Source organism: Triturus cristatus, chromosome 6 (assembly GCF_964204655.1).
Source record: "Triturus cristatus chromosome 6, aTriCri1.1, whole genome shotgun sequence".
Taxonomy (NCBI): Eukaryota; Metazoa; Chordata; class Amphibia; order Caudata; family Salamandridae; genus Triturus; species Triturus cristatus.
This window is the reverse complement of record NC_140589.1, coordinates 894,994,997-895,019,617: the sequence shown is the minus strand read 5'-3', so window position 1 is coordinate 895,019,617 and position 24,621 is coordinate 894,994,997. Positions and strand designations below refer to the sequence as shown.

The 24,621-nt window shown below is 49.9% G+C and overlaps 1 protein-coding gene across 2 annotated transcripts in view; it reads left to right on the top strand.

Annotated features, from left to right (window-relative positions):
• The window catches only part of SCAF8 (SR-related CTD associated factor 8), a 1,763,249-nt gene that overhangs the window by 763,894 nt on the left and 974,734 nt on the right, over positions 1-24,621 (top strand). The gene's annotated exons all lie outside the window — the stretch shown is intronic.

Here is a 24,621-nt window from a genome sequence, read left to right as displayed (position 1 = left end):
GGGTAGTGTAGCCCCAGCGATGCCCTAGGCTTACTCCCTGTTCGTGACGTGGTACTTATACCACTTTCTTAGTATATGGTTTGCGTGGCCCCTGTGCCTAACTGTATTTTCCTGTGTAACTTAACGTATGCTACTTAAGAAATTGTTTGTACTTAGACCTCTGACCTCATAAAGAGTGATGAGGGTATATGCTAGAATAAATACATTCTAACTTTATATATACTTGGTGTGGTGTCCTTTCATTTGGTATTCAAGGGACTATAATGGTATAACAGCTGGCTTCACATGCCATACAGAGTTTAGCCTAAGACTGCTCTTGTCCATGCTACCACTAGGATAGCTGGTCTATAAGGTTGACTTTACAACCAATCACCATAAGGGTTGTTTGGACTGATACAAGGTGTACACTAGAACTAGTGACATCATATATCAGGCCAACTTCTCACAGACCCTTTGTCAGGAGGCTCCGCACCTCTGGACATGGCTGGAACATCAGGGCATCACCCTGGTGGTTCAACATCTGGCGGGCTCTCTGAACGCCAGAGCAGACGAACTCAGCCGCCGGTGCATGATGGATCACGAATGTTGTCTACACTCGGACGCGGCGCAAGGCCTCTTTCGGCAGTGGGGAGAGCCTTGGTTAGATCTATTCGCCACCGAAGAGAACGCGCAATGTCAGCAATGCTGCGCGTTGGAGTTTCCAAGGCAGCACACGCTCGGGGGCGCCTTTCGTCGCGAGTGGAGTTGCGGTCTGTTGTACGCCTTTCCGCTTATACCACTTCTGCCCAGAGTGCTGAAGAAGATCAGGCGTGACCGGCCCAAGTCATCTTGGTGGCTCCGGATTGGGCACAAAGGTACTGGTATCCCGAGCTACTCAGTCTATCAATCGATCCCCCGATTCGACTGCCTCTTCAGGAGGACCTTCTGTCGCAGCAGCAGGGGACGGTCCTCCACCCGAACCTGTCCAGTCTCCACCTCCATTCGTGGAGATTGAGCGGTGACAGTTGATGCCATTTGACTTGCCTCCTGAAGTCTGCGATGTGATTCTGGCAGCCAGGCGTCCCGCCACAAAAACAGTATACGCCTGCAGGTGGAACAAATTTGTGGCATAGTGCACAGCAAAGGCTGTGGATCCCCTTTCCGCCCCGCTTTCTGAGGTTCTCCTGGTTGTGCCCCGGGGTTTCCTCATTCTGGCTGGAGGTGTGCACCGTTATTAGCGAAATTACACTTGAGTGCATCGCCCCTGATCCCCTGTTGTGCCTCTTGGGCTACAGCAAGCACATATCAGATGCTAACCACAAACTGATTGCGATGCTCTTTGTACTTGATAAAGGTAGGTTGGCCATTCACTGCGGACGTAAACCGGCACCCCAGGTCAAACGCTGGTGGGATGATGCATCCCGCTGTCAGACACTCCTTGGCAAATTCTGGGATTTGATGCCAGCAGCTAGTTGACCCCTAGACATATGGGACCATCTCATAGGCTACCTTCACTGACTGGCCACCCTAGATGAACTCGCAACTGACTCTCCTACCACGGACGTTCAGATTACCTACGATGACTCCATGGACGCAAATCTTACCCCAGGCCCGATTACTTGCACCCTCTCCACTGTGTTATAATCATTGCTCCTATGTAGATGTACTGTGCCATGTTAACTTAACTATCAACTGCTCTACTGTTGGTTTTATCTGTAAGTGCAGCGATTATCGTGCTTACTGATGGAGTGACAACCTGTAACATGCCTTAAGTTTCTTTCTAAATAAAGGTTTTGAAAAGAAGCTCATAGATGCGTCTGGTAAATGAGTTGCGCCACAAGCAGTTAATCATTGGCTTATAGTCAATAGCCAGGCTTTGTTAGCAAAGTATGATGGGGCCCACTGGGACAAGATGGGGAAACCCTCCAACAACTCCCAGAAGAGCATAGAAAAAGGGGTCAAGAAATAGTAAATGAATGTAAACTTATTACCAACAATTCTAGTAAATGTGCACTAGATGCAGCCGACACTGCCGGTATCGGAATTAACACCAATATCGTATTACGGAGACATGTATGGTTAAGAGTATTAAGATTTAAGCGTGAAGTACAGCAGGCCACACTAAATCTTCCGTTCGATAAAGAACATCTTTTTGGACCCCAAGTGGACACAACCCTGAAAAATGGTAAAGTAAACAGAGGTAGAAAAATCAATGGGAGCTCTACCAACTAACACCTACTGTGGCCCAATTACAAACAAGGTACCAACACAGCTGCCGCTGATACCTCTGGGTCACAATACAAAAATCTTGAACCTTCTACAGAAGAGGAAACCATTTTAAAGGAAGAGGCAGAGGAAACAATACCCATTCCTGAAATGCCAATAACAAGCAATGGCTTTCTTACCATTCCTCCAGAACAGCTAACACCTTTCGGGTTAGTCTTAAACAGTTTCTCAACAATTGGAAATCAATTACAACAGACCAGTGGGTCTTGGACATTATCCAACATGGTTATTGTCTGGAGCTCATAACTCCTCCAAATATCCCACCTCGCAAACACAAGCTATCTACGCAAAATCAAATCCTTCAGCAAACAGAGATAACAGCTCTATTACAAAACGGAGCAATATAACCAGTTACACATCAATTTCAGGGAACAGGAGTATATTCACTATACTTCCTTATCCCCAAGAAAGATGGATCCCTACAGCCCATTCTAGATCTCAGACCATTAAATTGTTATAACATATTGGAACACTTCCATTTGGTCATTCTACAAGAGATCATGCCATTAATACAAATAAGTGGACTTCATGGCGACCATAGATCTAAAAGACGCCTATTTCCATATACCAATTCATCCTGCACACAGGCAATACCTCAGATTTCTATTTCAAAGGAAAAATTATCATCCAAGTTCTCTCCTTTGGGATGACCAGTGCACCAAGATTATTCACAAAATGTCTAGCAGTGGTAGCAGCACATCTGCGCAGACAAAATATTAATGTCTTCCCATATCTAGATGACTGGCTTATCAAAGCAACCAACTGCAGTCTTTGCAACCAAAACACTCAAACCCTAAATTTGGTACATCAACTAGGGTTCACCAACAACCTATAAAAGTCATCTACAACCAACCGCTACTCATTCGTACCTAGGGGCTATGCTCAACACAGCACATCCAAACAGACAGAATACACAACATATTAACATCATTTCAACACGGTCAAACAGAAGTCATGTTCCTGCCAAAACATTTCTCAAACTTTTGCGCATGATGGCATCCTATATTCACACATCCCCACTTGCCAGACTAAATATGATACCTCTACAACGTCTCTCTCAACATTGGAAGCAGTCACTGGGTCAACTGAGGTAAAACCAGATATGTCTTTTTAGCAAAACATGGCTGAATAACAATGCCACTGCAATAGCAATAGCATTCCCAGTGGATTACTCGGTTGTGCGCTTAGACAGCTCTGGAAAGAGGGGTGGAGGGCTGGCGATTGCCACGCATCCCCCTTATCTCATTAAGACCCTTGATACTGTCTCTAACTCCAATTTAGAGCTGTTGATCTTTAGATTACAGCGAGGCCTTGAGACTGAATGGACGGGAGCCTTAGTGTATCACCATTCAGGAAGAAATAAGAGAGATTTTTGTACAGCACTATTAGAGAGGCTGGCCCCTTTCACGCTGCAAACGGATAAGTTCTTACTTGTAGGGGACTTTAACTATCATTGGGAGGCACTTGCCAACACAGATTCTGCTTGCTTGCTTGTAGCCATGGAATCTCTTGATCTCTCTTCTAGAGTAGATAGTCCTACCCACTTAGCGGGCCATGTATTGGACACCATTTTTTCAAACATCCCAGGATTAACAGTTGAACCTCCACAGAGGGTTGGCTGGACAGACCATTCGGTTTTGAGTTTCTCTTGGGCCCACTCAAAACTTTGTGGGCCTCTGCAACCGTGCAATGATCTCCGCAGAGCCTGGAAAATGGTGACAGCCCCGGCCTTTAGCAGGGTCTATACCCCTCCAGTCTTCACAAACTGCAACGACTGTGACCTGGCCTTAGAAATATTTGAGGCCTCTATTACAGAGGCTCTTGATTCTGTGGCACCATTGAAGTTGGTAAAGATACAGACCAGGACAGCCCCGGCACCGTGGTACTCTGACACAGTTAGAAGGGAAAATGCTCTGTGTACGGTAAAAGAAAGGAAATGGAGAAAGTCCAAATCCGAGCAAGATGAGCGGTGCTACCGAGAGGCTCATAGAACTTACTTAAATAGTTGTAACACAGCCAGGAGAACCTATCAAGGCTCTCGCATTATAGGAGTCAAGTACTCCTCGCGCGAGCTCTTTACCATCCTGAAGGAGTTTACAAAGATCCGGTTAGAGCATGTACCCCAGTCACTTTTTGACTAACTTTTGGAGACTTTTGTCTCTACTTCTTTTGAGTCTTTGACTCCTGGTGCTACGTAGGGATGCCTGGGTTTAAATCTTGCAGGTCCTGTCGCAGTACAATGTCAGTGGCCGACCCCCATGGTGTCTGTCTCTGTCTGGAGCACGACCATGACTCCCGGTCATGTTCCGACTGTCTAGCCATGGCTCCGAAGGCTTTGTGGGAGCGGTCCCGAAAGCTGCTGGAGGCCAGGCAGTCGTCTCCACGCTGTTTGAGGTTCAGGGGTCGCTCGAAGGACCGACCGCGGAGCCGTCATCATCGCTCCTCGGGGTCAAAGTCTTCACCCTCGGTGTCTGGTAAGAGACGTCACAAGAAAAAGTCGAAGAAGCTTGTTCGCTCTCCGATTTCCTCCCGTCAGTCTCTAGACGAGGGGGCCAGGGGTCCTTCCCCTGCGGCTCCTTTGGAGCCTGGGAGTCCCGCGGCCTACCCGCCCTATCTGGGTCCGTCAGCGACTCCGGCCCAGGTACAAGAGTTTCTTGCTGCCATGGACCGCCTTTTCAGGCCTATGGCTCCGGCACTGGTGTCGCAAGGTCATCTGCCGGCGGCTCCGGCCCCGGTGTCCCCTGCGGCTCCGTTCCCGGTGCCGCCATGGTTTCTGTTTGTCCCACCTCCGCCATTGCCCAAGTTTCCAGGCAATTTTGCTCCGGCTTGGGACCCTAATTGGGACATGGAACCAGATCAACGCCGTGCCCGGCGCCGATCCCGGTGCCGTTGGGGCATTTCTTTTCCCCTGTGCCTCCCCGCCGCCTGTGCCTCGGGTTGTGGAGGAGGGGGATGACTGGGAGGAGTCGGAGGACCCTCTTACTCAGCAGTGCGAGTCTGAACATGAGTGGGCGGAGGACTCTGAGGATGCAGGTGGCCTTGACCTCTCCTCCGAGCCTGGTTTTGCGTCTCCTCCCGCTGTCATGGAGGACGGCACCACATATACTGTGGTGCTCCGTAGAGCAGCTGAGACCCTTGACCTTGATATGCCTACTGTCACTCACAAGACGAACCTCCTTACTGATGTGCTTCAGCCGGCGGCAAGTTCTATGGAACCTCTGCTTCCGTTTAATGAGGCCTTGACAGATGTTTTGATGAGCACCTAGTCTAGGCCAGCCACATGGGTTCCTGTGGATAAGAACGTAGGCAGGAGTCATCGCCCGGCACCAGGTGACCTGGCCTTTTTGACAAATCATCCGACTCCGGAGAGCCTGGTAATTCAGGCCTCCACTTCCTAAAGTGCGTTCCCTACCGCCCCACCGGATAAGGAATCGAAAAAGCTGGAGCAGTTTGGCAAGAAGTTATTTTCCTCTACCAGCTTGGGGCTGCGGTCAGTCAACACCGCATGCCTCTTGGGCCGCTATGCTCATGCTGTGTAGGACACAGTGGCGCAGACACTGCACCAGTGCCCGGAAGAGGTTCGGGCTATACTTTCCCAAGCTGTTGTGGAGGGGAAGGATGCCACGAAGTGCGCCATTCAGTGTGGGCTGGACACTGCGCATTCTTTAGAGAGAGCGATCTCCACGACAGTGGCCCTACGTCGCCTTGCCTGGCTACGGTCCACTGGGTTTTCGGGAGACCTCCAGAGTTCCCTCATGGATATGCCCTTTGATGGTACTCGCCTGTTTGGCGATAAAGCAGACAGTGCGCTGGAGCGTTTCAAGGACTCTCGGGCTACGGCCAAGTGCTTGGGTTTCTCTACCACATGCCTGGCCACATCTACCTTTCGTTCCTTTCGTGGCCACAGAAGGGGCGCCCCAGCATGCTCGTTCAGCCAGAAGCCTGCGCAGAACCAGACTCAGCGCCGCCGTGGGCATGGAGGCTGCCGTGGCAGCACAGGGGGCCAGCGTGCGGGTCAGTCCACCTCCGCTCCCGCAGCATCCGCCTCAAAGCCTTCCTAGTTCGGGCTTTGGGGTGCACCCCACGCCAGTGGGCGGCAGGATCCGACATAACCTCCTCCACTGGCGTTCTGTCACTTCAGACTTATGGGTGCTGCAAATCGTCCGGAGGGGTTACTCCCTCCCCTTCGAGTCTCCCCCCCCCCCCTACCATGCCACCTCAGTTCCACCGCATGTCGGGGGATCACTTTGCGCTTCTCCAACAGGAAGTCATGGCCCTCCTGGCCAAGGGGACCATCTAACGCATTCCTGGGCCAGAAGTATGACGTGGTTGTTATTCCCACTACTTTCTTGTCCCCAAGAAGGACAAAGGGGGCCTGCGCCCCATCTTGGACCTCAGGAACGTCAATTCCTTCCTCCGGAAGGAGAAGTTCAAGATGTTGACTCTGGGTCAGGTTTTGGCTGCCCTCGACCCTTGAGACTGGATGGTAGCATTGGACTCACAGAATGCATATGTTCGAGGCATATGAGCTGCAGATCACACACTTAGGATAGTAGATCGCCATCTGGTGTTGGGCTCGGACGCTTGCAGGTTGTTGTTGTCTTTGGAAAAAGTCTTTGGTCACGAGATAGGTGACTCCTCCCTTGGACTACAGTGCGCATGGGCATCAACTCCATTGTTAGATTGTTTTTTTCCGCCATTGGGTTCGGATGCAACTTTTACGCTCCGGTTGGAAATATCAATTCCAAGCTTTTCGAAGCGAAAAACTTTACACAAACATCGAAGCACCTTCATCCTCGACATCGATTACATCGGCTCGATTCCTGACGTCGACGCGGGCCGCTGGGCCTATCCACGCCGTGAGACCTACGGCTCATGGAAAGGACGCCGTTCAAAAAATGCCCCTAGTGTGGAGCAAAATTTCCGCACAGTGACCACCACAAAGTCTGGAACCTGTGCCTATCACCGGAACACGACGAGTCCAGCTGTCCAGCCTGCGCATCGTTTCGATCCAAAAAGACCATTCGGGATTGAAGGGCTCGACGCCACATCATGGCACAAAGACCAGCTCCGGAACCAGAGGACATCTTTGATGAAGGCCCCGATGTCCCGGATGAAGATTCCGAAGATCTACAAATAATTTCCGAAGCAGACGACTCAGACGACCCCATCACTCCTGGGCAACGTGTGAGTACTACTGCCCCTGCCCCAACCCCACCAAAACCAAAGGCATTGGTCAAGACTTCGCCTGCTGGCCCCAGTCGAGATCTAAAACATCCTTCAGAAGCCCCGCCTCTGGGCTCGGCTCCGAAGAAACATAAGCCTTCCGGTAGCTCGGGACCGAGCAAACCGCATGTCATTGTCCAACCGGCACCATCGGCACCGAAGACAAAAGACCACTCTGCACCGAAATTGGCTCTGAAGCCCTCTGCCCCGAAAACACCAAGGCCAATAGACACACCGGCACCGAAGGTTCCCAAGCCCACAGATATACCTTAGGCTCCGAAAACCACATCGGCACCAAAACCATCCTTGGTACCGAAACCACCGGCTAAGGACTCTCATACGCCTCCTAAAGCCAAACAAACTACCGATCAACCAAAATCTCGATCGGAACCGAAAAAATCGGTACCAAAGACTATTCCTGAAGAAGAACTTTTTCATCCAGATCCAATCGTCCCAAGGCAGAAAAAGATCTATATCAACCCCAAGACTGGACATGTCACCGCAGTGCCATGTAAAAAACAGAAACTGGACACACCACCTGACCCAGTTCCTGTAAATAGGAAGGACTCAACATCCCCTATCCCTCCTTCCTCTCCTATACTGCCTCCTATCCCACACCCTCTGCCTACACCACCCTTACCCATACCCTCTCCGTCTCATACACCACCACCTCAGGATGATTATGATGACCTAGGGGGTGGGGGTGATCCTAATGATCCGTTCACGGATCCAGACACCTCACCACTGCATGATTGGGCATTCTCCTTACCAGACATGCCTGACCCTCAGCCATATCCCTCAAAACGTTCGCCTCCTGACGATCACCTGGGGTTTGGACAGTTACTAAATAGAGCAGCAATATACCACGGCGTCACAATGCACTCAGACGCACCAGAGGAAGACTTCCTGTTAGACACTTTCGAACAGTCTCAAAAATCGGTTCAAATTCTGCCCATGATTAAAGGAGTCATAAAACATGCCCCCGAAGTCTTTAAAGACCCGGTTCGTGCCGGGGTTCTCAACCCACGGATCGAAAAGAAATAAAGAAACTCCCAAACCACAGGAGATACACCACCTCCAGACAAAGAATCCAAACTATTGGAAGCCTCTGGCAAAAGAGTAGCAGCACAAGCCGCTAATCACTGGCGTATTGCCAACACCCAAGCCCTACTAGCACGTTATGACAGGGCCTACTACGATCAATTAGAGACTCTCTTACAACATCTGCCAGACCAATACAAAACCCAGGCAAATGACCTCATTCAGGAGGGAAAGCTCATTTCAAATGCAGCAATTAAATGTGCACTTGACGCCACAGACACCGCCTCTAGAGCAATTAACACAAGTGTGCTCTTTCGACGCATGTATGGCTACGCATTTCTGGCTTTAAGCCAGAGGTACAAACTACCATACTTAGTCAGCCATTCAATCAGGAACAACTCTTTGGGCCAGCAGTAGATGCTGCCCTTGAAAAAATGAAAAAGGACACAGAGACTGCTATGTCCATGGGAGCATTACAGTCTCCCCAACCACGTGGCTCCTTTTGGCGCTCCTTCTATAGAGGAGCCTCCAAAAATATTGGAACGGACACCTCCTCTGCATTTAAAACCGCCACACACACATCCCCCAGTAGAGGATATTTTAGAGGCGTATACAGAGGAAACAACAAGGGGCGAGGTCACGGTAATAACTCTCGCACCTCCCCTGCCACAAAACAGTGACTTTCCTCCACTCCCCCCAGACCATTCCACTCCGGTCGGGGGAAGACTAAAACAGTTCCTACCTGTCTGGAACTCCATCACCACAGACAAGTCGGTAAGACAAATTATCCAGTATGGTTACTGCCTGGAACTCACAACTACCCCCCCCCCCCCCCCCCCCCTCACATACCACCCAAACAGCGTTCCATGTCACCAGACCATCTTACACTCCTCAAACAAGAGGTTCTCTCATTGCTTCAAAAGCATGCAATAGAACCAGTTCCTGTAGAACATCAGGGTACAGGGGTATACTCACTCTACTTCCTAATCCCCAAAAAGGACAAGACTCTAAGACCAATACTCGACCTCAGACCCCTAAATCTGTATATCAACTCAGATCATTTCCATATGATCACTCTTCAACAAGTGCTCCCACTACTGCAACAAGGCGATTTCCTTACCACACTAGATCTCAAGGACGCCTACTTCCACATTCCCATACATCCTGCCCACAGGAGGTATTTAAGGTTTGTAGTGGACGGACAACACTACCAGTTTACAGTCCTCCCATTCGGGGGAACAACCGCACCCAGATAATTCACAAAATGTCTAGCAGTAGTAGCAGCACATCTCAGACGGCAACAGATTCATGTCTTCCCGTATCTAGACGACTGGCTAATAAAAGCCAAGTCATACAAGTGTGTTCTACACACTCTCCAAACTATCCAAATTTTACACAACTTGGGATTCACAATAAACTATCCCAAATCTCACCTCCAACCTGCTCACATACATCAGTATCTAGGAGCCACCATAAACACCTCCACAGCCATAGCATATCCCAATCCAGCCAGGATAGCCAATATACAAGCTCTTATCGCAAAATTCCAAATCCAACATTCTCTTCCAGCAAGAGTGTTCATGCAACTCATAGGCATGATGGCGTCTTGCATCTTCATTGTGCCTTATGCCAGACTTCAAATGCGCCCCTTGCAAGAATGTCTAGCACGTCAGTGGAACAAGGCTCACGGACAATTTACAGATCTGGTGTTGGTGGACAGTCGCACACATCGCTCTCTCAAATGGTGGAGCACAACAAACCTCTCCAAAGGGCGGCCGTTCCTAGAGCCTCTTCCACAGATGGGGCTGACAACGGACGCATCGCTCACAGGATGGGGAGCCCACCTCCTCGACCACACCACTCAGGGAAAATGGACCACCCAACAAAAAATGCTCCATATCAATTACCTGGAACTGCTAGCAGTGTTCCTAGCACTAAAATCATTCCAACTACATCTCCAAAACAAAACTGTCCTCATCAGGACAGAACACATGACAGCCATGTATTACATACAAAAACAAGGAGGCACACGTTCTCTCCAGCTGTCCCAGCTCGCACAGAACATTTGGAGATGGGCCATTCCCCAGAAAATATACCTACTTGCAGAACACCTTCCAGGGGTTCACAATCAGATTGCCGATCTGCTAAGTCGACAGAAGCAACAGATCCACGAATGGGAACTACATCCCCAAGTTCTGATACCCTTTTTCCAACAACGGGGCCAACCAGACATAGATCTGTTCGCCACACATGAAAACGCAAAATGCCCAACCTGCGCCGCCAGGTTTCCCCACCCGGAGTCAAAGGGCAATGCAATAAGGATGAACTGGTCAGGCAGATTTGCGTACTCTTTTCTGCCTCTCCCACTCATTCCATTAGTGGTACGCAAGCTCAGGCAACACTCTCTCAGACTGATCTTAGTAGCTCCCACATAGGCACGCCAACCGTGGTTCCCAACACTACTGGAACTCTCGCTAGTGCCCCACTAAAAACTGCATCTCTCCCCATCCTTATTAACCCAGAACCATGGAGAAATCAGACACCCAGATCCAGGTCAACTGAACCTGGAAATCTGGCTCCTGAAGGCCTAGAGTTCGGTTATCTCAACCTACCACCAGACTGCATGAATATTATAAGAGAGGCCAGACGACCTACCACTAGAGCCCGCTACGCCGCAAAATGGAAAAGATTTGCCATTTACTGCACTAACAATCATATAAACCCACTGGATGCATCCATCCAGGACATCATTTGCTAATTACTGCACTTGCAAAGATGGAATTTGGCATACTCATCCATACGTCTCTACCTAGCAGCATTAGCAGCCTACTTACAAAATAGACAACACTTGTCACTCTTTAGAGTACCTGTGATCAAAGCCTTCATGGAAGGACTAAAAAGAATTATTCCTCCCAGATTACCACCCTCTCCAGTGTGGAATCTAAACATTGTTCTTACAAGGCTCATGGGACCCCCATTTGAACCTCTGCATAAATGCGAACTACAGTTCCTCACATGGAAAGTGGCTTTCCTTATTGCTATCACATCCCTCAGAAGGGTAAGTGAAATCCAGGCTTTAACCATACAAGAACCATTCTTACAATTACACCGTAACAAAGAGGTTCTTAGAACAAATCCGAAATTCCTTCCAAAAGTCATATCTCCGTCCCATCTTAACCAATCAGTAGAGTTTCCAGTGTTCTTCCCAAATCCCCACTCGTTAGCTGAAAGAGCTCTTCATACCGTAGATGTTAAAAGAGCCCTTCTTTACTACATTGACAGAACCAAATCCTTCCGCAAAACAAAACAATTGTTTGTTGCTTTCTCTCCACCACATACAGGCAACCCCATTTCCAAATCTGTGAATAGCTAGGTGGATAGTTAAATGTATCCAAATATGCTACCACAAGGCTAAACGCACACTAACGGTTCCCCCTAGAGCGCATTCCACATGCAAAATAGGGGCTTCCATGGCATTCTTAGGAAACATTCCCCTAGAAGATATTTGTAAGGCAGCCACATGGTCTACAACACACACCTTCACTAAACACTATTGTGTTGACGTGCAAGCAAAGCAGCAAGCTTCTGTGGGTCAGGCTGTCCTTAAAACTTTATTTCAAACTGCTGCAACCGATACAGGTGACCACCGCTAAGGGAGATACTGCTACATAGTCTATCCTAAGTGTGTGATCTGCAGCTCATATGCCTCAAGCGGAATATGCTACTTATCAGTATGCATCTGTTCTTGGCATGTAGAGCTGCAGAGTCGCACACGGCCACCCACCTCCCCGGGACCTGTATCTGTTCCAGCATTGTCTTACTTAGACAACACACATGGACATCTATCTCTTTTCTACAAACTCCATCATTTCCCATCATGGCGAAAAACAATCTAACGATGGAGTTGATGCCCATACGCACTGTAGTCCAAGGGAGGAGTCACCTATCTCGTGACCAAAGACTTCTTCCGAAGACAACAACCACCTGCAAGCATCCGAGCCCAACACCAGATTGTGATCTACTATCCTAAGTGTGTGACTCTGCAGCTCTACATGCCAAGAACAGATGCATACTGGTAAGTAGCATATTCCTTTCACATTCCCGTCCTGCATGCCCACCGGCGTTACCTGCGGTTCATGGTAGGCCAGGAGCATTTTCAGTTTGCCGTGCTCCCCTTCGGCCTTACCAGCGCCCCTCGGGTGTTCACAAAAGTGATGGCGGTGGTCGCAGCTCATCTGCGTAGGTCAGGGGTGTCAGTCTTCCCCTACCTCGACGACTGGTGGTTGAAGTTGGGCTCGCCCCATGCAGTCCTCACCCACCTTCAGACTAGGGCCGACCTTCATTTACTGGGGTTCTCCATCAATGTGCCGAAGTCACACCCGAGTCCCTCTCAGAAGCTCCCCTTCATTGGAGCGGTTCTGAATTCGACGCAGTTTCGGGTTTATCCTCCCGAGCAGCGAGTCCGGGATATTCAGGCTATGATCCCGATCTTTCAGCCTCTATCCTGGGTGACCCTCCGGCTCCTGGGCCTGATGGTCTCCTGCATCCTGCTAGTGCAACATGCCAGATGGCATATGTGGGCTCTGCAGTAGGACCTGAAGTTCCAGTGGGCACAGCATCAGAACAACCTGTCCGATCATGTCCAGATCTCTGAGGGCACGGCACGACAAATGCAGTGGTGGCTCACGAATCGCGATTGGGGCAATGGCAGATCCCTCTCCCTTCCCCAACCGGAGCACACAGTAGTGACGGATGCGTCCCTCCTGGGATGGGGCAGCCACATGGGAGAGGCGGAGATCAGAGGCCTCTGGTCTCCGGCAGAGTCCCGGCTCCATATCAACCTTCTGGAGGTTTGGGCTATCCGACTTGCACTGAAGGCATTACTTCCCTCTGTCCGTCGAAGTGTAGTGCAGGTGTTCATGGACAACACCACCGCCATGTGGTACTGCAACAAACAGGGCGGGGTGGGGTCGTGGACCCTATGTCAGGAGGCTCTGCACCTCTGTACATGGCTGGAACATCAAGGCATTACCTTGGGGGTTCAACACCTGGCAGGTTCTCTGAACGCCAGAGCAGACAAACTCAGCGGCAGGTGCTTGATGGATCACGAATGGCGTCTGCACTCGGACGTGGCGCAAGGTCTCTTTCTGCAGTGGGGAGAGCCTTGGTTAGATATATTCGCCAACGAAGAGACTGCACGTTGGAATTTCCAAGGCGGCACTCGCTCAGTGACGTTTTTCGTCGCGAGTGGAGTTGCGGTCTTTTGTACGCCTTTCTGCCTATGCCACTTCTGTCCAGAGTGCTGAAGAAGATTCGGCGCGACCGGGCCCAAGTCATCCTTGTGGCTTCGGAATGGGCACGAAGATACTGGTATCCTGAGCTACTCATCATGGCGATCGATCCCTCGATCCAACTGCATCTTCGGGAGGATCTTCTGTCGCAGCAGCAGGGGACAGTCCTCCACCCAAACCTGTCCAGCTTTCACCTCCATGCGTGGAGATTGGGCGGCGACAGTTGACAGCTTTCGTTCTTCCGAAGTCTGTGATGTCATTCTGGCAGCCAGGCGTTCCTCCAGTAAAACGGTATACGCCTGCAGGTGGAACAAATGTGTGGCATGGTGCACAGCAAAGGCTGTGGATCCCCTTTCGGCCCCTCTTTCTGAGGTCCTTCTGTTCCTTCTATCCTTAGCCGAGCAGGGCTCTGCTCTGGGAACTATCAAAGGTCATCTTTCGGCCATCTCCGCCTTTCTACGGCTTCCAGATCAGCCTTCTCTTTTTAAGTCCCCGGTTGTTAACCTTTTTCTCAAAGGCATTACACGCACGTTTCCTCCCGTGCCCTTCATAATGCCTCAATGGGACTTAAATCTTGTTTTGACTTATTTGATGTGCGCTCCCTTTGAGCCCCTTCATAAATGTCCTTTACGTCTCCTCACTCTAAAGACGGCTTTCCTGGTAGCTATCACCTTTGCCAGAAGAGTGAGTGAGCTCCAGGCTCTTTCTTCTAAACCTCCTTTTCGTTCTGTTCATCCGGACAACGTGGTTTTAAGGACCCGTCCCTCTTTCTTGCCAAAGGTTGTCACGCCCTTCCACATTGGGCAGACCATCACTTTGCCCACCTTCTTTCCGCATCCTTCAAAAGAGTAAGAGAGGCTCCACTGTCTGGACCCAAAACGTGCGCCCTCGTTCTATCTAAAGTGCACACAACAGTTCCGGGTGGTTGACCAGCTCTTTGTTGGCTACGTGGGCGCCAAAAAAGGTCGGGTTGTGCACAAAGAACCATGTCTCGGTGGGTCGTTCTGTGCATCAAAGCGTGTTACTAGTTGGCTTAGAAGGAGCCTCCTGTGGGGCTGCGTGCCCATTCTACCAGGGCGACGGCGGCCACTACAACCTTGGAATGCGGCGTTCCCTTGCAGGACATTTGTCAGGCAGCTACTTCGGCCTCGCTGCACACGTTTACCAAGCATTACTGCCTTGACAGTCAAATCTGGAGAGGCTGCTTCTTTGGCCGTTCTGTTCTCCGTGACTTTCTAGTGTAATCTATTCGCAGACCCACCACCGGGGTTGGTATTGCTGGGGTATCTGTTCTAAGGTAAGGAATTTATCACTAACGTGTCTCTTTCAGATGCACAAGTTACTACTTGTGTAACGATATATCTGTAAGAGACATTAGTTAGTGATAGATTCCTTACTGTCCCACCCATCCTCCCCGTTCTGCGAACTGATTTCTAGGGTTAAGGTCATCCCTTTCAGGGCCCTAGTTTCATGGCACTAGTGGTCCTTTTCTGGCATGGCTCTGCGTTCCTGGCGCGGAAAGTCGTGTACAGAACTGACGTCAGCGCGCATCGGTGGCGCCTAAGTAGTCTCCGTGACGACATCTCGGCGCATACGACGGCAGCGACAGACGTGGCGCCGCACGACGCCACCTACCGACGTGCAGGGGTACTGCTGACGAAAAAACTTTCCAGATCCAGTCTGACGCCTGGGGATATTCTAAGGTAAGGAATCTATTGCTAACTAATGTCTCTTACAGATACATCGTTACTCAAGTAGTAACTTGTGCTTTACATACGGATGATTCTGGATATTTTGAAACAGAGTTCACACTTTAGATCCACTATTTACAGCTATCTGCACATGCGAATATGATACATATACTATGACGTATTGATATGCGGCCTTTTAGTGGACGCTAGATAATTAACCTTGCGTAATCTGCACCACAACCCAGTGGCCTGCTTGTAAGCAGCCATCAACCGGAGGCCCCCATCCCCCATAGGATAACATTGGGCCTCAGCACACTGCACCCGGCCACCCTAGTGCCGCTGAGGGTGTAACAAGAGTGCATCCTTGACCCTGGAGGACCCCTGATTCTACCCCCAGAATACCAACTCACACAACCGAATAATTACTTTTGAACCTTTAACCCTATGTTCGAGGCATATGAGCTGCAGATTGTACACTTTGCATAGATCGCCATCTGGTGTTGGGCCCGGATGTTTGCAGTTTGTTTTTGTTCTTTGGACAGTCTTTGGAAGTCACGAGTTAGGTGACTCCTCCTTCGGTCCGTACTGCGCATGGGCTTCGGCTCCATCCTCAGATTGTTTTTTTCCGCCATCGGGCTCGGATGTGATACTTCGTGCTCCGGCTTCGAACTTCTACGGTTCCAGCCTCGACGGAAAATCCTCGTTCATCGAGTTTCTTCATCTCTCGAAGAGGCACTTTTCTCGATTCCACACATCGGCACCGGCCTTCGGGCCCTCCTCTACTCCGGTCCCGGCCGATGGAAAGGTCTCCGTTCAAAAAGTGCCCAAAATGTGGGTCTAAATTTCCCCATACCGACCTCCATCAGGTGTGTAACCTTTGCCTCTCTCCAGAACACGAGGCTAGAGACTGCCCCGCCTGTAAGTCTTTTCGATCAAAAAAGACCATCCGGGATCGAAGAGCTCGACGCACCATGGTGCACTTACCGACCGCGGCTCCACCGGACATCTTCGTAGACGACACCGAAGCTTCGGGGCAACACCACACCGAGCAGGAGGAAGACATCGTCAGCGCTTCCGAGGCCGACGACTCCGACCTGGAGGACATCACACCGGCGCAGAGGGTCGTGAGTACTCTACCCCCTCCCACCCCCGCGCCCAAATCCAAAGAGACTCAGGTTACACCTTCGCCTTCGGGCCTGGGGAAAACCAAACACGCAGCTTCTATCACCCCACCTTCGGGCCCGGTGTCGAAGCCTCACAAGTCTCACGGCAGCTCGGGCTCGAGCCAGCTGACTCCTGGTGCCGATAAACACCGTTCGGCACCGAAGAAAGTGCCGCCCAGCTCGACTCCGAAGCCACCGGTGCCGAAGCCTGGACTTTCGGTGCCGACGAAACACAAGCACAAATCCCTCGGCACCGACGCTCTGGCGCCGAAGCCTACCTCGACGCCAAAAAAACCGGAGGTTCCGAAAAAACATGGCGCAGAGAAACCACCCAAATCCTCGGCTCTGAAAACATCGGCGCCAGCGGACGATTCGGCGCCACCGGACCTTTTTACAGCCGATCCTTATCAAAAAACCTTATCCAAGGATCCAAAGACTGGGCTATTGACTTTGACTGTCAAGAAAAGACGTCTTGGCACACCAGCTCCTCCTCCACCACCCAAGCGGAAGGACTCTGCCACATCTCCTCTCAGAGTGCCCTCCCCGCCACCTCCTACACCTCCTCCTCCACCTCTTCCACCTCCTCTCCCTCCCAGGTCTCCGCCACCCTTGCCTCATCATTCCCCGACCCCGTCCCCAGATCCGGATTAAGGGGATCCAGATTATGACCCGGCGGACGCCCCAATGGACCCCACACCACCGAGGACCCCAGACCCATGGGAAGATTACCAAAACCCTGACATACCAGATGTGCCTCAAGATGACCTCTACCCATCCAGGCCATCTCCCCCAGAGGACTCACTAGGGTTTCACCACTTAGTGCAGAGAGCAGCACACTACCACGGGGTGGAACTACATAGCGAACCAGTGGAAGACGACTTCTTACTGGATACATTTGATATTCAGGATAAGTCCACAGCCATCTTGTCCATGCTTAAGGGTGTCACCAAACATGCTGCAGAGGTGTTCAAAGACCCTGTCAGGGCCAGGGTCTTAAACCCCAGAATAGAAAAAAAGTACAAAGCAGCGCCCACAGACCCTACATACATTAAGGGCCCTGCTCCCTTAGATTCCCTAGTTGTGTCCACGGCTAGGAAGCGGTCTAACTCCCAGTCCTCAGGTGAGGCCCCACCGCCAGATAAGGAATCAAAACTCCTAGATGCGTCTGGTAAACGCACTGCCTCGCAAGCCACGAACATCTGGCACATTGCGAATACACAAGTGCTGCTTGCGCGTTATGACAGAGCACACTACGATGAGCTTGAGGCTCTTATGCAGCACCTCCCGGAAAAACACAAACGTAAAGCTCATGACCTAATACAGGAGGGAAAGCTCATTACTAACACCTCCATTAAATGTGCCCTCGATGCAGTGGACACTGCTTCTAGAGCCATAAATACTAGTGTCCTGCTTGGTCGTCATGCCTGGCTCAGGATCTCAGGGTTCAAGCCAGAAGTCCAGGCATCCATACTAAATCACCCCTTTGACCAACAACACCTCTTTGGGCCAAAGGTGGACGAAGCATTAGAAAAAATGAAAAAGGACACGGACACAGCAAAGTCTATGGGGGCATTACAATCCCAGACCCCTAAACGCTCCTTTCGGCGTTCGTCCTTTCGTAGCACAGGCAGAGGCTACTCCACCGATAGCGCCTCTACCTCCTACAAGTCCCCTCCTCAAAATACCTTCTCAAAGGGCTACCAAAGGGGTGGATACAGGGGCAACAACAATAAGGGCAGGGGCAAAACTAACACCACCCGTTCTGCCACCCCGCCCGCACAATTACTTTCCTCCGCTCCCCCCAGACCATCCCACTCCGGGGGCAGACTGCAACACTTTATCCACGCCTGGGAGTCCATAACATCGGACAAATGGGTGACCCAAATTATTCGGACAGGGTACTGTCTCGAGCTAACATCTACCCCACCCAATATCCCACCAAGGCACCGTCCAATGTCTCAGGAACATTCCACACTGCTCAAACAGGAGGTGCTCTCCCTCCTCCAAAAACACGCTATAGAGCAGGTCCCCGTCAATCAGCAAAATCTAGGGGTCTACTCTCTGTATTTTCTAATACCGAAAAAAGACGGGACCCTGAGGCCCATTCTGGACCTCCGGCCTCTAAATGCATACATACATTCAGACCAATATTCAAAAACAGGGGGGACACACTCTCCCCAGCTCTCCCGCTTAGCCCAGAGCATATGGAGATGGGCAATTCCACAAAACATCTTTCTCCTGGCACAGCACGTCCCAGGCATACAAAACACCATGGCAGATCTGCTCAGCAGACAAACGCAACACCTACACGAATGGGAACTGCATCCACAAGTTCTTCGCCCATTCTTCCACAAGTGGGGACATCCTCAGATAGACCTCTTCGCCACCCACGAAAACAAAAAATGCCCAAGCTTCGCCGCCAGATACCCACACCCATTGTCCAAAGGCAATGCGATATGGATGAACTGGTCAGGCAGATTTGCATACGCCTTTCCACCTCTCCCACTAATTCCATTAGTGGTCAGGAAACTGCAACAGCACTCCCTCACGCTCATTCTGGTAGCCCCAACATGGGCCAGACAGCCGTGGTACACCACACTATTACAACTATCAGTGGTACCACACCAAAAACTGCACCTGTCCCCATGCCTCCTAACTCAGAACCATGGAGAAATCAGACACTCGGAACCAGCGCAGCTCAACCTTGCGATCTGGCTCCTGAAATCTTAGAATTTGGATACCTTAATCTTCCCCCTGATTGCATGAACATTATCAGGGAAGCCAGACGTCATACCACGCGAGCATGCTATGCCGCCAAGTGGAAGAGACTTGTTGTTTACTGCCATAACAATACAATCAACCCTTTAGATGTATCCATACAGCACATCATATGCTATCTGCTCCATCTTCAAAGGTGTAACCTGGCATATTCTTCTATACGCCTACACCTAGCAGCGATTGCTGCTTACCTGCAAAACGGACAGCATTTATCACTGTTCAGGGTGCCCGCTATTAAAGCCTTTATGGAAGGCCTTAAACGCATAATTCCACCCAGGGCACCACCTTCTCTTGTATGGAATCTAAATGTAGTTCTTACAAGGCTAATGGGTCCGCCCTTCGAACCACTGCATAAATGTGAGCTACAGTTCCTCACCTGGAAAACAGCTTTTCTCGTAGCTATAACTTCCCTTAGAAGGGTTAGTGAAATACAAGCGTTCACTATACAGGAACCCTTCTTACAAATTCATCAAAGCAAAGTAATACTTCGTACGAATCCAAAATTTCTGCCCAAGGTCATTTCCCCCTTCCATCTCAATCAATCGGTGGAATTACCTGTTTTTTTCTCGCAACCTCAATCTGTTGCGGAAAGGGCTCTACATACACTTGATGTTAAGAGGGCTTTACTGTACTACATACTAAGAACACAACCTTTCAGGAAGACTAAACAATTGTTTGTCTCCTTCTCTCCACCGCATAAAGGCAACCCCATCTCTAAATCAGGGATAGCTAGGTGGATTGTAAAGTGCATACAAATTTGCTATCAAAAGGCAAAAAGAACATTATCTGTTCCACCTAAAGCCCACTCTACAAGAAAGTTAGGGGCTTCTATGGCTTTTCTAGGGAACATACCCTTAGATGACATCTGCAAAGCAGCCACATGGTCAACACCGCACACCTTCACAAAACATTACTGTGTAGATGTGCACTCCAAGCAACAAGCTAGTGTGGGCCAGGCTGTACTAAAGACACTATTTCAAACCGCTGCAACGGAAACCGGTGGTCGCCGCTAAGGTTGGGTACTGCTATGTAATCTATGCAAAGTGTACAATCTGCAGCTCATATGCCTCGAACGGAATATGCTACTTACCAGTATGCATCTGTTCTTGGCATGTAGAGCTGCAGAGTTGTACACGCCCACCCGCCTCCCCTGCTACCTGTATCCGTTCCAGTCTATCTTATTTAGATACAACACACATGGGTTTCTCACGGTTATTACTACGCTCCATCATTTCCCTGATGGCGAAAAACAATCTGAGGATGGAGCCGAAGCCCATGCGCAGTACGGACCGAAGGAGGAGTCACCTAACTCGTGACTTCCAAAGACTGTCCAAAGAACAAAAACAAACTGCAAACATCCGGGCCCAACACCAGATGGCGATCTATGCAAAGTGTACAACTCTGCAGCTCTACATGCCAAGAACAGATGCATACTGGTAAGTAGCATATTCCTTTCCTCCATAGGATAACATTGACTGTTTTTCTGTGAAAAGTTTCTAAGTGTGGAGTTGTAAAATCTTTTAAATTGGAACCAAAGAACAAAAACGCTTTTACTTACCTGTTTACAGGAAATGTCCCAGTGCAGTATCCAGGTATACTGCACTGTGTAAGAAAAGTAATCTGTAAAGTGATATACCTAACATTCTACTAAAAAGCCATTACAAATTATATGTACATTCTTTCAAAGCATTATATTACTAGTAGGTTTACTGTAATGAAACCAAAAGTATATATACAACTGCTATACAAACTGTTTTATTACTGCAAATGACTTATCACTTACCTGTGCCAGGCTTGCTTGGTTCTAGAAAATAAAGTAACTAAAAGAATGTTTTTATACAAATCCAATTGGTCTGAAGTTCAGTCTTTGAATGTGTGATATCATTTGTTGATTGAGAGTGTACAACAAATGCTTAACACTACCCTCTGATAAAACTTTACTGCTTGCCCACACTACCACAAATTGAGAGTAAGGTGCTTTTTACTTTGACCTCTGCCTACCTTTGGGATTCCACTGGACTCTGTGCACACTATACCTCACTGGTACAGTATATACAGAGTCAGCTTCCTACAGTCACCACGGCCCAAGGGTTTTTACCAAATGTCTAGCAGTGGTAGCAGCCCATCTCAGGAGGGCGGACTCATGTCTTTCCCTGCCTTGGCTTCTGGCTGATCATTAGTGCAAGCCGACAAATGTGCCTAACCCACACCCTAGGCACAATCTCTTCATATCTTGTGGTGTACAGTCAACACCACCAAGTCCCACCTTGAGCCATGTCCGATCCAACCTTTCCTAGGGTCAGTCCTAAACACAGTCTTGGGAAACCGAACTGAGTGCCCAAAGGGTAACAGGATTTAAGACTCCTCTGCCTCTTTTTGAGCAGCTGCATCCTTTTCAGGCTCTCCGTCCTCTCAGTTTGAACAGTAATGCGCATCCTATGTATGATGTCCTCATGTATAGCCATTGTCCCTCAAGTAAGTCTCCACATGCACCTGCTGCAGTAGTGTCTTTCAAATCAATGGTAACAAGTGGAGGGTCACTGAGATCTATTGCTGATTAGGGCCAGCATCCACCCCTTTGCAGCGGTGGAAGAACAACAATGTGTTGTGGGTCACTCCCGTCTGAGACCCTGTTCTGCAGGGGACCATAACACAGTATCCATAACTCGCTGGTGGGTGGGAGGACACATCTAAACAACATGACAGTCTAGTGGCTGAATCCACCCCATCAATGGGTGCTGCTCATCAACCATCTGAAACTTTTAGCCACTCAAGAGAAGGCACGAGGGTGTCAACATGCCTCCCGGTCTTGCTCCCGATTCCCATCGGAGAGCTTTTGTACTTTGGCCCCAAATGTCGATGTCCATTTATGTCCTAGCAGAGTGAAAGGCTTTTAATGAGGCCATGCTGCAGATCTTTGGCATGGTAATGGTCTCCTCTAGTTCACCTTTGGGGTCCCACGTATCCTCAAGGTCCTCCAGTCTATCTTCTGCAGTAGGTGCGCAATCTCTGCCCTGTGCTGAACGGTTCGTGCGCGGGCGGGGCCGTGACGGAGCGGTTCCGTCATCCGCACAGCGTGACCGACGCGCATGATGGAACCGCTCCGTCACACGCATGGAAAGGGTTAAAACACCTTTACAATATGGCAGACCACAGCAATTGCACAGTATCTTTGGCATAGATAGTGAAATTTCTGATGAAGGGAATGACAGTGTCCCAATATTATGAGGATAATTGGTAGCAGGAGTTACAGGATGCCAGTAGCCTAGACACATCCCCAGACATTGGAGTAGTTCCCCCGTAATCCTCCTACCAGCACTGACAATCAAGAAAGCGCCTCCTTTGCTATAATAATGCAGACTCTGGCGGATGTACTTGATTTACTACTATGCACTATGGAGGTTAAAGTCTAATATCCTAACAGAGGTTCTCTAACATGGCAGGAATCTACAGAACCCCTTACCCTTCAACAAGGCCCTCACAAATACTAGTTTGGGCACTTTGACTTTCAGTGAACAGACAAAGAACTTGTTGACTTAGACCAGCCCACCCTGTCTTTCTTACACTGCACTCTGCACCTGAGAGCTTGACGATACTGACCTTCACAAGTAAGGTGGAGCCGAAAGTCTGGGTCACCTGGTGCTGGTCTTCCCCACTTGATCATGAGTCAAAATGCTAACCTTGTTGTCAGATATGTCAATGTCAGCTGCCTCTAAGGTCATTACTCACATGCCCTGTGAAAAACTGTGCTTGTCTCAGATTTTGCCATCTGTCCTGGATGACCTGCAGGTGTCCCTCACCCAGGCTAGTCCGGATGTACGTAATGCAGCAGATTGTCATTTACTGTTGCTTGGAAACAACCAGCTGCTTAGGTACAAGCAATTGGAACAATCTTGTCACTTTCGAGCCACTCTGGCTGGATATCCAGGCATCTTTAATGGGCATGCCATTTGATTGTTCTGTCTTTCTGTTGAGAAATCGGATTCAGTCCTGGAATCCTTTAAGGAAAGCAGGGTAACAGCACGTTCCTTTGGTCTGTCTAACCTCACCAGCCAATCTGAAAATAACACGTTAGTTAGATTCCTCACCTTAGAATATCCCCAGGCTTCAGACTGGATCCGGAAGATTTTTCGTCAGCAATACCCCTTGCGCGTCGCTAGGTGTCGTCTGTGGCTCCGCGTCCGTCGTCGGCGTCGTGCGCCGGAATGACGTCGTCGGAGTACTTAGACGCCGCCCTCGCGCGCTGACGTCAGTTCTTCTTTTTTCCGCGCCAGTAAGAGCAGATCCGGGAGAGCTACCCCTTTTTTTTTTTTTTTTTTTTTAAAACCTTTATTTGACACAGCAGTTATGTACAGTCACGGGCCTACAACCTCCGAGGCCGGCCGCTAGTGTGCAAAAAGGAAAATCAATACAGCGAGCAAATGAGCAACCTGCACGGGGGGGCAGCTAATCGGCCCACAACTTAACTCCATACAACAAGAAGGTTTTGAACTAACATTTTATGAAAAAACAACCAAACAAAACTAAAACCAGGCATGAAAACTATATAAGCAGGGACTTGCTCTCCCATGGGGGGGGGGCAGCCGCCTCTCAGCGGCACTAAAAGAAAAAGCTAGTATTAGGCGAGGCGGGAGGGGGGGCAGGGAAGTACACATGTACCGATTCCAGGAAGGAACAGGAATATCCGAGCTAAGGGGACAGGGCTACATCGGAGGCGATCACCAGGGGGGGCGTGCATATATCATCACGGTAGGAATTCCACGGACCCCACATCTTATTCCATTTTTTGGGCTTGCCTCTAGCAACATATACGGTTTTCTCCCAGAACATGCACCAGTCCATGTTTTCCCTCCACTTCGACACCGTAGGAGACCTACCCGAGCCCCACAGCTGCGCGATGTCTCTTTTGGCTATCGTATTACCCAGAGTCACCCAGCGCTCCTGGGCCGCGTCACAATCAGTCGGTTCCCACACATTCAACACACAGCGCCGCGCCTCCGGGAGTAGGGCCACACCAGTGACCTCCTCCATCACTGCATGCACCCTAGTCCAGAACCGGTCAACCACTGGACATTCCCACAAAATATGCAGAAAAGTACCAAGCAGGCCACAGCCACGCCTACATAAACCATCACTCGAATATCCCAAGCGAAGCAAGCGGGGACC